Source organism: Schistocerca americana, chromosome 7 (genome assembly GCF_021461395.2).
Source record: "Schistocerca americana isolate TAMUIC-IGC-003095 chromosome 7, iqSchAmer2.1, whole genome shotgun sequence".
Lineage (NCBI taxonomy): Eukaryota > Metazoa > Arthropoda > Insecta > Orthoptera > Acrididae > Schistocerca > Schistocerca americana.
In genome coordinates, this window is record NC_060125.1 from 498,326,988 (window position 1) to 498,344,732 (window position 17,745).

Below are 17,745 nucleotides of genomic sequence, written 5' to 3' on the forward strand. Positions count from 1 at the left end.
CTTTTTATGTATGATTGTTTTCAAGTTTTTGTTTATATGCACTGTGAAATAGTTAAGGTATAACACACCAGTTGTTTTTGACATTCTTTTTGCCCTATGATATCTCAACATCGTGACTGTTTTACATTTTTTTCTTTTTGCTGCTGCATTGTGATATTCTCTGTACATTTTGCCTCTGAACACTGTCAATGTCTTTGACATATTACGTTTTCTGTCATGTTATGCTGTATAGTTAATTATGTCACCATAAACCAGTCATTATTTAGTGGGTATATGATTTAAATGCAAGACATTAATCTTTGTTCATCAATTTCAGAAAGAAATGATGCGCGTAAGAAATAAATTCAACAGAAATGGGGAATTTCACCTACGGAATAAACGAAAGAAGATGCAATAACTTTATGAGGAAGAGTAAATGGATCAGGATTAACAAGCATTAACAAGAATATGCTATACTCATCGTAGAATAGCACTCTTAACTAATTTTTTCTTTCAGAATACAAGGTGATTGATGCAGGCTGTCAGACAGAACTACACATCTTAGTTTTAGTGATGAAATATGCTAGAGATAAGGAATAGTTGTATAATGAGTAATGAAGTGATTTTTTGCAGATGATAATGAATGCTGATGAATAATGATGAAGGATATGCTATTATGAATAATGAAGTTTTTCTTTACAGGTGATGATAATAATGGAGTTATGATAATATAAGTAATGAAGTGATTGATAATGAAGTTTTTTCTTTACAGATGAGGATAATGTTGAAGTTATGTATTTATGCTATGTAGTTATTTAAGTATTTGTTGCAGTTTGCTTTGACAGCAGGTGTTATATTGCATAGTAGGATGACGGAAAGTTTTGGAAAGGACAGCTATGAACACATTTTATACACATTTCACTACCTGTTGATTCGAAGTTCACTACTTTTCAGCATAGTATGCGTTTCTTCTTTCAGGTCAATAATCCATTTTGTATTTTTTTTCCAGGAGAAGCTTTTCATGATACTTACTAAACCTGTTACTTATTATACCTGTTCTAGTACTTGGATTTTTTTTTACCCATTTGTGTCTATGATTTATAAATGTGATCACATATACTGCCTTGTTACATAACCTTGCTACAGCTGACTCATGACGAATGACGTTACCTATCCTCATTTGCAGCAATAGGTCAAAAGCAAATATTGTTATGCCTCAGCAATTAATTATCGATCCCAACGCAATGCATTGCTAACAAAAAAATGTATTACCAGTCCCACATAATGTCACTAGTTTATGATAATTCTGAATAATACTGATTAGCTCTGGATAGTATGTCACTTGAGTAATGACTTCTTAATGAGACAAAAAAATATATATATATAAAATAAAGCTTTGTAACTGGCTAATAACTGCCACTGTTTATTGTAATGAGACTACTTATAATGCCCATGATTATTAATGCTATGATTGTAATTAGCTGATTTTTAATAATGACTTCTTAATAATCTGAATAATACTGAATGAGGAACAATGTTTTATACTATTCGATACTTGATGGCCACTGAGTGCCAATAATTAGTGTCACTTAATGAATTATATATTAATTATGTCATCAATTAGCTCCTGTTTTCAATTATGACTTTTCATGTTATAATAACTGGCCACTGAGTGCCAATAATTAGTGTCACTTAATGAATTACATTATTAGTTATGCCATTAATTAGCTCTTGTTTTCAATGTTGACTCTTCAGGTTTTGGTAAATGGCCAATGAGTGCCAATAATTTGTATCACTCAATGTATTATGTTAATGCTAGGCCAATAATTGACTCTCCTTTTCAATTAAGACTTTTGATGAACATTATTCTGTCATACTAAATATGCTTTGTAACTGGCCAAGGACTGCCACTGTTTATTGTAATACGATTACCCATGATGCCAATAATTTAATTTTATGAACATTATTCTGTAATACTAAATACATGGTACAGAGATGTTCAATCACTAGGCTATGAATGCTGCAAACTACAACTGTAATTCTCAATATTATGTGACTTAATGTCCTTCACCTTATGAGTTAACTACCCTGAATTACTGGAATGTCGATTTGTCCTGTCTATCCTCATGATCATGGAGCACTATATTTGGTTTTTGCACTAATTCTACGTTGGTGTGTCTTGTAAGTGCGTGGTGTTGACACGACATGCTGTCCACCACCGTGAGCGATGAAGACGTTATTATGGTCCCACTGTTTGGTGTACCTAGTGTACTGCCAAAATGAAACCATGGAACATTACTACAACAGTTCAGTGTCTTGGCAACGCTGATAAATTCTGATGGGAAAAGAACTTCAAATTGTGTCACTTGGTGTTGTACTTCTGTGGAAAGATATGGACTTTCAGAACAGCTGTGTGCAATCTAAAGTGCTACAACAATGATGCAATCCTTCCCTTTCCTATCCTAGTAGTGAAAATCATTTTTTTTGCTAACATCATTTATGTTCATGGGTTATACATTTTTTTTCGATTTGCTGAACTCCAGTGCGAGTACACTTATGTCACTTGTCGACATGATTTTTTGCCATTATGTTTATTTGTTGTGGAAATGCTAAAGACATTTTTTCGATTTGTTCTGAAGTACAGTATATGTGCACTCTTGTCTTTTATATTGTATATACATTTTTATTTTGATGATATGTTCTGAACTACAGTGCATGTGCACTTAGGTTATGTGTTAATATGTTTTCTACTGAACTTCAGTGCCTGTGCACTTTTCTCATTTTTCAATATGATTTGTACTCATTCTCTATGTTCAATACTTCAGTCATTTGTTACTCATTGTATATACATTTCGTCATTTGCTGATATGTTCTGAACTGCAGTGCATGTGCACTCATGTCACTTGTCAACATGATTTTTTGCCATTCGGTTTATTTGTTCTGAAAATGCTAAAGAATTTTTTCAGTGCGTATATAGTCTGTTATCTGTCAAATAATTTGTATATACAGTTTTCTGATTTGCTACTATGTTTTGTACTCACATCTTGTCTTTGTCTGATATATTTTGTACTCGGTGCGTGTGCACCACATTTAATTTATGTACTACATTTAAATATTCTGTAAATTGTAAAACTTTCTTGCGATGGCAAGTCCAAATGACTCACCATCGCTGCCAAATTTTTGCCCCCACAGTGGAGGGTTATGAAACACGTATGTAACGTAGCAGCGATGGTGAGGCATGATAAAATCTTTGACCAGAGAGCCTTTTATCGTGGTTAGTCTGCGCTTGACCGCGCGAGTGTTACGAGCAGTACTCTAGTAGTCGTCGTGCAGTACACTCTGTCGGTAGCAGTAGCTCAGTTCAGTTGCGTCCAGTAGCCGGTCGGTAGTAGTCGTGCAGTACAGTTGCGAGCAGTCTGTCAGTGGGCAGTCTGTGAGCAGTGCAGTATGTCGGCAGTAGCAGTCGAGTGCAGTTGTGTGTGAGGAGTCGGCGGGCGTCGACATGGCATTCTGGTCAAGATTCAGGACGAGGTATATTATATTTTAAACAAGGTAATGAATCAGCGATGCTCAGCTAGTAATGTAAATTAATTGTAACTAATTTGTGCAATAATCGCCCCAATAATAATTTTGATTTCAAAGCAATTTTTTTTACAAAAGAAGCATTTAATTGAACCAACCATTTCCTTCCATTTCCTTTAAAGTAAAGTTTCAGTTAAATTTCAAAAAAAAATTTACTTGCGATGCAGTTCCTCCAAGCAGTGGCCAACAATAAGAGCAGAAACCTGACATGCAGTTATACTGAGGTAAGAAATTAATTCTGATTTTTTGCACAGGGCCAAAGACCGATATTTCGGTTTAATTGAATTTTCATTGTCACTGAAGTTTCATTAGCACTGAATTATCTTTTATTATATTTTTGTGGGAGCTTACACCAGAGTCAGATTGCGAATTTCACATTTTTATTGTCATTAAATTTAATTGCTAGGGAGGTTACGCTTGGCTCCCATTCATTTAATATTTCTGTCTTTAAATTTTTGTGGGGAAGTTACAACCTTTTAGCATTAGAGCCATGCCTGAAGCATGCAGGTACTGACTCGGTACGTGGTGAGCTGCACCCACCAGGTTACACTCAGCGCACCTCAATAGATGCATATCAGCGTAATCCTCCATAGCAATACCTCGAAACTGTGGCAGGTCTAAGGTTTCTGGGGCTTAATAAACTTCACCTCAACTTCCTATTTCTTAGACATAACTAGCACAAAACACACGAGAGGAGAGAAAAGAAAAACCTCAATCCATTCACCCCACTGTCTTCTTGATTCTACCTGCTGCAGCTGTAAATGTCGTCCTTGATGCAACTCCTCATAGCAGGAACGCTTTTGACACCGCTTTCAGAGATCGGGTGTGAATCTCTATGGTGAGTAGTGAAGCTGTAAGTGGTTAGCAGAGCCTCGAATTCTCCATCCAGGTCACAGCTGCAGCAGTGTTGTGGGTAAGCGTCATACAGATGTCCGATGTCCAGCCATAGGAACAGTAAGTGCTGAGGCTAGGTAGTGATGGTTTCTTCCAGCAGCTTAACAGTCCATTTGACAAGGCCAGAATCATGCTACAGTGGTTCGAGGAAGTCGTCAGTGAACACAGGTTGATGCCTGACAGCATTTTTGGGCACTAACTCCGCAGCCATTAGCTACTGGACAGTAATTTACGGAAATTTGGTGACGTGTACTCTGACATCTGGTGCCTCATACCGCTAAATACACTACTGGTCTTTAAAATTGCTACTCCAAGAAGAAATGCAGATGATAAACGGGTTTTCATTGGAGAAATAAATTATACTAGAACTGACATGTGATTACATTTTCACGCAATTTCGGTGCATAGATCGTGAGAAATCAGTACCCAGAACAACCACCCCTGGCTGCAATAACGGCCTTGACACGCCTGGGCATTGAGTAAAATAGAGCTTGGATGGCGTGTACAGCTACAGCCGCGCATGCAGCTTTAACACGATACCACAGTTCATCATGAGTAGTGACTGGCGTATTGCGACGAGCCAGTTGCTCGGCCACCATTGACCAGACGATTTCAATTAGTGAGATATCTGGAGAATGTGCTGGGCAGGGCAGCAGTCGAATATTTTCTGTACACAGAAAGGCCCGTACAGGACCTGCAACATGCGATCGTGTATTATCCTGCTGAAATGTAGGGTTTCGCAGGGATCGAATGAAGGGTCGAGCCACGGGTCGTAACACATCTGAAATGTAACGTCCACTGTTCAAAGTGCCGCCAATGCAAACACGAGGTGACCCAGACGTGTAACCAATGGCACCCCGTCCCATCACGCTGGGTGTTGACTCAGGGAACGACACTTGGCTGCACGATCCTTTACAGCCATGCGGATAAGCAGTCATCTCGACTGCTAGTGATACAAGGCCGTTGGGATCCATCACGGCGTTCCGTATTACCCTCCTGAACACACAGATTCCATATTCTGCTAACAGTCATTGCATCTCGACCAACGCGAACAGTAATGTCGCAATATGATAAACCGAAAACGCCATAGACTACAATCCGACCTTTATCAAAGTCGGAAACGTGATGGTACGCATTTCTCCTCCTTACACGAGGCGTCACAACAACGTTTCATCAGGCAACGCCGGTCAACGGCTGATTGTGTATGTGAAATCGGTTGGAAACTTTCCTTATGTCAGCACGTTGTAGGTGTCGCCACCGGCGCCAACCTTGGGTGAATGCTCTGAAAAGTGAATCATTTGCATATCACAGCATCTTCTTCCTGTCGGTTTAATTTCGCGTCTGTAGCACGTCATCTTCGTGGTGTACCAATTGTAATGACCAGTAGTGTATGTTCCGAAAAGTTCTCGAAGCCACACCACGCAGACCGGCTGCTGTATTGCATTCCAAATATGGACAAAATACGCTGTGAAGCAAGTGACTATAATGTTTCGTCTTATCAGTGCATGTCGTTAAATTGTCACAGACAAAACAGGTAAATAATCTAAGGAAATTTTACAAAAAGTGCACATGTATTCCAGCGTACGAAATTTGGTTTTCAGAAGAGCTCGCAGTTCCTGTACGAATAATGCAAGTAGTTCTTTGTTAAAGAGAGTGTCTTTTCGCTGGCCAGAATTGATCGGCAACGGTCCTAGCGGATGAGAAACGTTAAACGGGAAAAGTTCTTAAATCTTCTGGTCGGAGCCTCAGCACTTGGAACGGTCTGAAAAGCCACACTGAGCGGACACTATTGCCATGATTTGTTCGTCTGAAAGCGGCCGTCTCCGGGTCCTGGACTGTAAGTAACCAGCGGATAAACGGCTGCGACCCGGACCCAGCCGATCCATCGCTGCGAAGAAGTGCGGGGATTGGGCTGTGGTAGAGGCTGCCGGAGAGGGAGGGGCGGGAAGGGGAGCTGCAGCCGGAGGGTCCCAGGCGCGCGGACATATCTGCTCCGATATTTCGCTGACAGCCCTTCCGCTTCCGCTTCCACTTCCGCGTCGACCCTCTCCCTCTGACCTCCCAGTCCTTTTCATGCCTGAACTGCGCCGTCTTTAGACTGCACACGTCATTCAGCGAACAAAGAATTACCCTCTTTCTCTGGCAGCTCTCTTAGAGAGCAGCATACTTAACAGTCCCCGGATCCGCTGATGAAGGCGTCCCTATTTTGTATAGCGGTAATCACACATATGACGAAGTCTCTACGTTTGTTGGTGTCATTCAAAGAGATTCAATAAGACAACTGTTACGCCGACCTTCTGTCTCCACCCTAGGTCTCCACCCTCTGTTTCTCTCTCCCCACTTCTCTCCCCGTCTCACCCACTCGAGCTTTCTCGCCATTACTTCCATTCCGTAATTTCTCCGTGCACGCTAATGAATACAAAATTTTCAATCTGTATTAGGGAGCAGTGAAAATGGCGCCTGGAACGGAATGTGAATTCTTACACCCTTGGTTTTCCTTCTGCTTGTAGTTTCCAATGAAAAGCCTTTGGCGTAAACCGTGTTGGTCCAGAACTCTAGCCGCGCACTTGACACAGTATTTTTTCTGCTGCTGTCCAGATGGCTCCTTAAGAAATAACGACTGCCTAACAGCCATTTATCGCTTACAGACTTAATGAGGCAACACCGCGCTTCATTCGTGTTACTATACGAGCGTGTTGAAAAGTAATACTTCCGAATTTTTTATGGGTAGAGGTATTACACGTCATGCATACTATTCGGTCGACTTTCCAGCTTTGAAGACCCTAGTTGCAATCCTCTGTCGCTAGAGGGCTTAGAATTGTTCCGTGTTACATGGTGGTCAGTAGCATAACTAAACTCATTCTCATTAATTAAGGATAATGCTGATACATGGTGAAACAACGCTCTGGTGGGTGGATAGCGGGTTTAAATCACCTCGGGGTATGACCATGCGGTGCATCTGACCCGCGGTCGTTGCACGGTGGCGCTGGCAGCAGTCCACATACACAGAGGTGTGTTGGTGCATTCAGAGTACGGTGCAGCGAGTAAGTGTGCAGACGTTTTCAGACGTGCTAATGGTGACTGTGTGTTGAAAATGGCTCAAAGAACACATATTGATGACGTTGCAAACACAGCAGGTCATAGCACGGACCATCCGTGTGCCACGAAGTGTGATCTCAATATTGTGCCAACGATTCCAGCAGACAGGAAACGTGTCCAGGCGCTACAGTATGGGACATCCAGAGTGCACAGCACCACAAGAAGACCGATATCTCACCATCAGTGCCCGCAGACGGCCACGGAGTACTGCAGGTAGCCTTGCTCGGGACCTTCCCGCAGCCACTGGAACATTTGTCTCCAGACACACAGTCTACAGACGACTGAACAGAAATTCACCCGGAGACCTTCAAGGTGCATTCCACTGACCCCTGGTCATAGGAGAGCCCGTAAAGCCTGGTGTCAAGAACATATGGTCATTAGAACAGTGGTCCCAGCTTATGTTCACGGACGAGTCCAGTTATAGTCTGAACAGTGATTCTCGCCGGGTTTTCATCTGGCGTGAACCAGGAACCAGACACAAAGCCCTTACTGTTCTTGAAAGGGACCTCTATGGAGGTCGTGGTTTGATGGTGTGGGGTGGGATTATGATAGGTGCACGTAATCCCCTGCACGTCGTTGACAGAGAAACTGTAACAGGTCAAGTGTATCGGGAAGCCATTTTGCACTCGTATGTCCGCCTTTTCAGGGGTGCAGTGGGTCCACCTTCCTCGTGATGGATGATAACACACGGCCCCACCGTGCTGCCATCGTGGAGGAGTACCTTGAAACAGAGGATATCAGGCGAATGGAGTGGCTGCCTGTTCTCCATACCTAAACCCCATCGAGCACGTCTGGGATGGTCTCGGTCGACGTATCGCTTCACATCTTCAAACCACTCCGACACTTCAGGAGCTCCGTTAGGCACTGTTGCAATAGTGGGAGGCTACACTGCAGCAGCTGCTCGACCACCTGATCCAGAGTATGCCAACCTGTCGTGCGGCCTGTGTACGTGTGCATGGTGATCATATCCCATATTGATGCCGAGGTACATGCGCAGGAAACAGTGGCGTTTTGTAGCGCATGTATTTTAGGACGGTTTTTTGAACTTACCACTAACACCGTGGACTTGCAGATCTGTGTCGTGTGTTTTCCCTATGTGCCTATGCTATTAGCGCCAGTTTTGTGTAGTCTCACCTTGTGGCACCACATTCTGCAATTATCCTTAATTTATGAGCATGAGTGTATGTTGCTGATTGAGAAAATGCGTGCTTCAATCGAGTTTCTAACCGACCACACATGGAGCATCCTCTCCTTCAGCATGACAACGCCAAATCACACACGAGCGCTGCTACATCTGCAATTGTTCTACACCTTGGGTTCACCGCCATCCATCGTCCACCATACGATATCGGCTTGGCCTCATCGGATTTTCACCTCTTTCAAAAAATTATGGAACTCCTTCGGAGTTATGAAGCGGTAAAGGCAGAGGTGAGGTTGTGGATTCGACAATATAGTCAATCATTCTGCGGTAAAGGCATCAAAAACTGGCTTCTCGTTGGGAGAAGTGTCTGTCGCCAGGGTTGCTATGTTTAAAAAAAAATTGTAGACATGATGTATAAAGATGTGGAATGTTAATAAAGTTTGTTTTGTATAGAAAGCTTTTAGAATTTTTACATAAAAATCTCGGTGACATCACTTTTCAGATTATTTTATAGATCCGTATTGATCTCACAAACTTCACTGTTAACGGAGGAGCTACTGCCACCTTCAGATCATAGAACATTGTGACGTGTGTAGCAACGTCAAATTATACATGTAAGTACATAATAGACTTCCTATTTATCTACATATATAATTTTACATTGATACCTAAATCAGAATGTTTTATTAGCCGAAGATGACTGTAGCCGAAACCGGTAATAGTGAAGTGTAAATGTGTATGTGATCAAGGCGGACCTGTAAAATAAAGTGCCACAATATGGTCATGGAGTAACTTTCAGACCTTATGTCTTCAATTGATGTCACTTCTCAGCACGTTGGTTGGGTAATTAGTTTAGAGTGAAGTGGACTATGATTCAGGGTCGTCAATACCTTTCAACACGTCCTCGTAGGTTCCTTGCTGCTGATCTTTCATTTGCTATTCTTTTTGTAAGTTAAGATTACTGTACAACATAACACACAGAGATAAGCAAATGATTCATATATAAGTAGAAGAATTATTGTACATTTAGAATTACGGATGTGTGAATTTAGTGGGGGAAGCTATTGGGAAGCCATTGATTATTGTGTTCAGGAAGATTGGCTTACATAACCCCACAAATTTCTGAAGAGAGCTACCCAAAAAAGTTTTGTTATCTCAAATAAATCTTCGGCTGCTTATTTCTCGGATAGGCGCAGTGCCTCATAACCGACCAATGACTGAACGCTAGATTATGTTTCTTGTTCTTTCTGTTCCCGAAAGTTGTGAACACTGCTATCCGTTACTTTCCTTTCCTTTTTTCCTCTTCTTCCCAAAAATTTAGCGATACGAAACAGAACAACTGACAAGCATTAACTATGTTGTCGTATTTGTCGATATCAGCTGTGGTGATCAGAACACCCATGTATTTCGCTTTGTAATGAAGTTAAAACTGACATAGATAGTTACTGAATAGGTAAATGTTTATGTAGAAAATTGAATTGCCCTCATAATTTAACAAAGGAGCCTTTAAAATGTGTTCTGAAGCAATGTTACTCAGAATTCCTATAGCATACGTTAAGTGGGAACACTCAAGAGTGTAGCTAAGGATGCTATTTCAATACAGCATTTTGAAACGTTTTCTTGACCCACAAGAAACTGTTTAAAAGAAGTCATTATTCGCTTCTGGTCGTAGAGCACTTCTTACAGTTTGCTACCTGCCTACTTCGTTAACCACGTTATTTTCAAGTGTGCGATTTATAACACATTATACACATATACTTACATCAAACAGTATGATTTGAGGGCATAATATGGCGGTTTCTGTTTGACCTCCGAACCGAAGGTTCCAACATTAGGCAGCTTGAGCGTACAGCGAATATACTAGTGCCGAAAGCGTGCAGCGGATTTTTACATAGATATAAATACCTAACCCTTACAGAGTTTGGCACACTGAATTCGAAAATGACAATATCATTTATTACTTTTGAATACATCGTGGGAGAAGACAGTGATCAGTGTTATTATTAATAGATACTATTAAAATCAGTCTTCATCACAAATTTATTTATTCTGGTAACCGGTTTCGACCACGATAGTTGTGATTTACCACCAGAAGGAGGCTCCTGCTCATACCGCATTTTGATCTGAAGATGACCACAGGCGTGGTCGAAACCGATTACCAGAATAAATAAATTTGCTATCAATACTGATTTTAATAGTAACTATCAACAGTAACATTTGTTTTTAGCTCTGGTTTTCGTGTTATACGATGGTTGCTAAGGCCTTATTTCAGTTTTGTAGTTCTAGTTTTCTTGATACATCAGGAATTCTACTGAAATCATACGTGAATGCTGCGTTTCATGCAGTTACAAGATACGTAAATTATAAAGACAGGCCACGATCTTAACCACATTCTTAGATACATTGACCGGTGAAAACATGCTCCGCTTGATATTACGTCAGCGTTTTGTTTGTAGGAAACATAGGCTGAGATTGCTTGATTTTCGGAGAGCTCTGTCGTGTATTGTGACTCTTACATGAGTTATTGTTTGGAATGAAAACTGCTACTACGCACCGAAAATATGTTAATAGCCCCACCAATTTTTGTTAGGTGTGTAGAGACGTAATTTTTGGACAAATAAAGCGAACATTGTTTCAAACAATGAAGAAAGCCTTTTTCCTATCTCTCAGGTTCCATGTAAAGAACCAATCAAAATCATCAGCTTCTCATGTTTGTTGTACATTCCACGCGTTCTGCAGTATCGGTGATTTGGTGCGAACTTAAAATCAGTTTGATTGCTAAATCCGGTTGGTGCCTCCTCTCAATAAAGGATTTAACAAGAAAAAGAAAAGCGTCATATAGTATCCTAAGATATTAAATATGATACAAAAAGTGACTCATGGAGTTGATTTTCCACTTCTGGATCCTTCATTAGCCACAACAATAAACTGTGGTATTGATATCGAAGATGAAGACCACTCAGCTACATGCCAATTTTCCACATCCAACGATTCCACTTTTAAACCATCATCATCTAGCGAAATGCACTAAATCACGTATACTGAACTCAGTGATCTTGTTAGAGACTTAGACCTTCCAAAGTCTAAAGCAGAACTACACTCCAAGAAAAAGGAAAAAATGACTCACTGCGAAGGAATTACCCGAATGAGACGTAAATCAGTAGATGTGATGTACATGTTGTTGTTGTTGTTGTGGTCTTCAGTCCAGAGACTGGTTTGATGCAGCTCTCCATGCTACTCTATCCTGTGCAAGTTTCCTCGTCTCCCAGTACCTACTACAACCTACATCCTTCTGAATCTGTTTAGTGTATTCATCTCTTGGTCTCCCTCTACGATTTTCAGCGTGCACGCTGCCCTCCAATACTATATTGGTGATGCCTCACAATATGCCCTACCAATCGATCCCTTCTTCTAGTCAAGCTGTGCCACAAATTTCTCTTCTGTCCAGTTCTATTCAGTACCTCCTCATTAGTTATGTGATCTACCCATCTAATCTTCAGCATTTTCCTGTAGCACCACACTTCGAAAACTTCTATTCTCATCTTGTCTAAACTATATATATCGTCCACGTTTTACTTCCATACATGGCTACACTCCGTAGATGTACAGACAAACAAATGATTTAAAACAATTGGCTGTCTTATTCAGGAGAAAGAACTTCACAAATTGAGGAAGTCAATATCGCGTTGGTCCACCTCTGGGCCTTAGGCAAGCAATAATTCGTCTCGGCGTTGATTGATAAAGTTATTGGATATCCCTCTGAGGGATATCATGCCAAACGCTGTCCAATTGGCGTGTTAGATCGTCAAAATACCGAGACTGTTGGAGGTCCGTACCTATAATACTCCAGACGTTCTTGATTGGGGAGGGATCCGGGTACCTTACTGACGAAAGTAGGGCTCGACAAGCATGAATACTGCTAGGTGGACATTATCTCGTTGAAATGTGAGCCCAGGATGGCTTGCCCTTGCCCCTGCTATAAAGAGAAATTGCATCCCAGACCATCACTCCTAGTTGTTGGGCCTTAAGGCGGGGCGACAGTCAGGTTGGTATCCTACAGCTGTCCAGGACGTCTCCAGACACCTCTTCATTGGTCATCAGAGTTAATTTCGGAGCGGGACTCATCACTGAAGGCAATTCTACTCCAGTCAATATGATTCAAGACCGGATCTCTTAACTGTCATTCCCAACTTCAGTGCACTCAAATCCATATAAATCAACTATTTTGGCCTTTGTAAAGAACAAGAAGTTAAATTTTATTGCTAGCGGGTTTCGTCATTCGTAAAACGATTCTACAATGAATCTTAAGGTAAATGAAACAATGTCATTAAAGCACGGTACTGCGTTACTAGCCATTGTCCTGTTAAAATTGGTATGAATGTCCTTGATTTCATACGACCTCTGTACCTCAGTTACAAGCGGTGGTGGTGGTGGGAGGGGGGGGGGGAGGATAGGATTAGGGGTGGCACCGTATTATGGGGATTCTAAACCACTGTACTACTTTGCAGTTTTCCCATTAGAAAATTATTTCCGGAAGTGAAAGATTATAATCGACAGATATCCTAGAAATGATATCCAGGAACTTAAACAGCAGTCAGACTTCCACCGAAACACGCATTTCAGTTTTCTTCAACATCCATTCGGGCTTACGGTCAAGAGTCCTCCAGAACGGTCCTTTTTATTATTGGCTAGACATGCGGTACCGAGTGAGAAACAGTAATTACAAGAAGATAGGTATCTTAGCTGTTAAACGGAATGGATAGTGTCTTGAAAGGAGGATATAAGATGAACATCAACAAAAGCAAAACGAGGATAATGGAATGTAGTCGAATTAAGTCGGGTGATGCTGAGGGAATTAGATTAGGAAATGAGACACTTAAAGTAGTAAAGGAGTTTTGCTATTAGGGGAGCAAAATAACTGATGACGGTCGAAGTAGAGAGGATATAAAATGTAGATTGGCAATGGCAAGGAAAGCGTTTCTGAAGAAGAGAAATTTGTTAACATCGAGTATAGATTTAAGTGTCAGGAAGTCATTTTTGAAAGTATTTGTATGGAGTGTAGCCATGTATGGAAGTAAAACATGGACGATAAATAGTTTGGACAAGAAGGGAGTAGAAGCTTTTGAAATGTGGTGCTACAGAAGAATGCTGAAGATTAGATGGGTAGATCACATAACTAATGAGGAAGTATTGAGTAGGATTTGGGAGAAGAGAAGTTTGTGGCACAACATGACTAGAAGAAGGGATCGGTTGGTAGGACATGTTCTGAGGCATCAAGGGATCACCAATTTAGTATTGGAGGGCTGCGAGGAGGGTAAATATCGTAGAGGGAGACCAAGAGATGAATACGCTAAGGAGATTCAGAAGGATGTAGGTTGCGGTAGGTACTGGGAGATGAAGCTTGCACAGGATAGAGTAGCATGGAGATCTGCATCAAACTAGTCTCAGGACTGATGACCACAACAACAACAACAGGTACCTTACGTTCTTCAATAAAATTCTTCAGGGTATCAGACCGCATCGTCATAATTTTAAAATGCGCCAACGTTTCGGCCAGCGTTGCAGCTGGCCTTCATCAGGGCCTTACGTTAACTGCTAAATGAACACACTTGGTTCCTTAAATAGCTGCACGAGAAAACCGTGTCGTTACTTGATTGGCTGTAAAAGGAGGAGGAGGAGGGGTGAAAGGTATGCTTTATTGGTGTTTCCTTTATTACCTGTCATTGGCTAAAATAGCTGTTTTCTATTGGTCTTTATATTAATCCACCCCATTGGAGGAGACGGACGAATAGCGAACAGGTGATGGCTGTGACGTCACACTGTTTCCATGCTGTCCAGAAGCCGGCTGCGGCGTGCCATTGCTTTGTGTGCTCGTGACCACTACTGCGGCTCTCCGCGTGTCTGCATGGGCCGCCACGGCTCTGCCGCCGCTCCGTAGCCCTGCTATTGCAGGCAGCCAAGACCTCGGAAGCTTGTACCCGCGGGTCTTTTGGCTAGTTACAGAACTTCCACAAGCACCGTAACCAACAGCATAGGAAAATTCAGTTTACAATGGAAACAGAGAAGAATGGGGTGCTGCCCTTTCTCGACGTGGCATCTTGGCAGCGTTCAATGCAGTTGCCTGTGCAGCAGCAGCAGCGCGAATGATCCGCTCCGCGGGGAGCGCTCGCTTATACAGCCGCGCACTGGCGCGGCGACAGATAAGGGACTTGGAATATTTCACAGTGCCAGCCGAGAGTTATCCCGGACGCGAGCACTAGGTGCTCGCGTCCGCTGTTCGTCAGTCAGTCAGGGCTGGCGCGCTGCCAAGATTGCGTAACGCCGCCTCATCGGCGGGGTCAAAGGTCAAGCGCTCAGAGAGCTGACGTAACATGCTGTTGCATACTCTATGTCGACTCTATGTGGAAGTTTATCGAAAACCTGATGGTAAACTTGGCCACAAAGTGTACAGGAAACCAATCAATACGGACAGGTACCTTCACGCCTCCTCCCACCATCACCCCACGCAGAAGAAGTACGCCCTGCTCACGCTAACGAAGAGAGCGTACAGGATAAGCGACGAAGAACATCTGAAGACAGAACTTGAACGCCTCAGGTCCATCTTCGGAACTAATGGCTATGGGAAGCAGATGATAGACAGCACCATGTCGACAAGGGAGAAGACTAATAGGGAAGAGGAGAAGGAGGCACAGAGCATTGCTGTGTTACCATATGTACAAGGGGTCACCGAACGTATTGGCAAAATTCTGCGAAAAGCCGACATCAAACCAATTTTCCGAAGCAGAAATAAAATATCAGACATGCTCGGGTCTACCAAGGATTCAGTTGGCAAACTACACACAGCTGGCGTGTATGAAATTGGTTGTGCGTGTGGATTAGTCTACATAGGTGAGACGGGACGTCCGATTAGCACAAGGCTCTCGGAACATGAAAGATATATCCGCCTGAAACAACACACTAAGTCAGCAGTGGCGGAACACCGAGACGAGTGCGGGAAACCAATATTTTTTCAAGAAGCTCGCGTCCTGGCGAAACAGCCTCTCACTTTCAAAAGAAAGATTAGAGAGGCGATAGAAATAGCCAAAAGACCCGCCAACATGAATAGAGAGGACGGGTACAAGCCTCCGAGGTCTTGGCTGCCTGCAATAGCAGGGCTACGGAGCGGCGGCAGAGCCGTGGCGGCCCATGCAGACACGCGGAGAGCCGCAGTAGTGGTCACGAGCACACAAAGCAATGGCACGCCGCAGCCGGCTTCTGGACAGCATGGAAACAGTGTGACGTCACAGCCATCACCTGTTCGCTATTCGTCCGTCTCCTCCAATGGGGTGGATTAATATAAAGACCAATAGAAAACAGCTATTTTAGCCAATGACAGGTAATAAAGGAAACACCAATAAAGCATACCTTTCACCCCTCCTCCTCCTCCTTTTACAGCCAATCAAGTAACGACACGGTTTTCTCGTGCAGCTATTTAAGGAACCAAGTGTGTTCATTTAGCAGTTAACGTAAGGCCCTGATGAAGGCTAGCTGCAACGCTGGCCGAAACGTTGGCGCATTTTAAAATTATGACGATGCGGTCTGATACCCTGAAGAATTTTATTGAAGAAGACAACGGCCGCGGAAGCCTACGCTTACATACCTTAGGTTCGTTTGTTGTCATGTGGTCCTTGGCTCTTCAAATCACCAAAGGCCAAGAATAGTCTCTTTTCTTTATGATGATGAATGAGTTGTAGGCTGAAATCTTATCTCATCTATGTGTGGAAGAAAGACAAGTGACCTATTTTAATTTCTGACCTGGTACCTTTTCTAGCTAGTCCCATAATAACTAGCTCTTCACCTATGAATAACAAGTTGGCACCGTTCCTGCAGTGTACAAGAATATGGAAGAAGTATTTTCAAGAAAATAGTTCAAAGGGCTCTGAGCACTATGGGACTTAACACCTGAGGTCATCAGTCCCCTAGACTTAGAACTACTTAAACCTAAGTAATCTAAGGACATCGTACACACCCATGCCCGAGGCAAAATTCGAACCTGCGAGCATAGCAACAGCGCGGTTCCGGACTGAAGTGCCTAGAACCACTGGTCACAGCGGCCGGCAACTATTTTCAATCCCAGTAAACTTTTAATTATCGTAGGTGTCTTAGCGCTATGCCGAGGAGTGAATTCCGAGTGGTAAACACTCAACTCGGTATGCTGGAGCACTGTGGGGATGTGAGTAACCCATCCCTGCTGACATACCCACCAACCGTTTGTTGCAGGAACAACACTACGTCTCAACTGCATCTAAACTTAGGTGTGATAAGCCAAGGGTGGATTTATTATGCAACTGGTATGAACTTTGTTTATTTCTGAAACACTGTGATTTCCAAAATGTCGTAAGTAAAACCGTTTCAATGAGTTCTATTCAAGGCTCAAAACCAGAAGTAACCGATACAGTGAACCAGAAAGTCGGAAAACTACGCCTACCTAACGGATAGTTACAGAGTCCATAGAAAGTTGTTAAAGATGTTAGGCTTATCAACCCGCGAAAGGTATAAGTTTCTAACTTGCTTGTTCTTCCGTTACTTCCTGGTAGAAAAATCCGATATTTAAGGTTGAATAACAAGTACGGTTTTTGTTCTATTGGTTTTCGTTTATTTATAACTAGTTTTCGGCTCATTAGGTCATCGTGAAGAGAAAACTGGCTACCTAGTCATCTGTTTCCTGATAAGCAGAAAACTAGTTTGAAATGAGCAAAAATCAGTAGAACAGAAACATTGTACTCGTTATTCAACCGTCTACCGTTGTGGTCGAGCGGTTCTAGGATATTCAGTCCGGAACCGTGCTGCTGCTACGGTCGCAGATTCGAATGCTGCCTCGGGCATGGATGTGTGTGATGTGCACGTAGTTAGGTGTAAGTAGTTCTAAGTCTAGGGGACTGATGACCTTTGATATTAAGTCCCATAGTGCTTGGAGCCGTTTGAACCATTTTGTTATTCAACCTTAAGTAAAATATTCAGTCATAATATGCTGTCACGGAGGTGATTAAAAGCCCACAGCGAAAATGTGA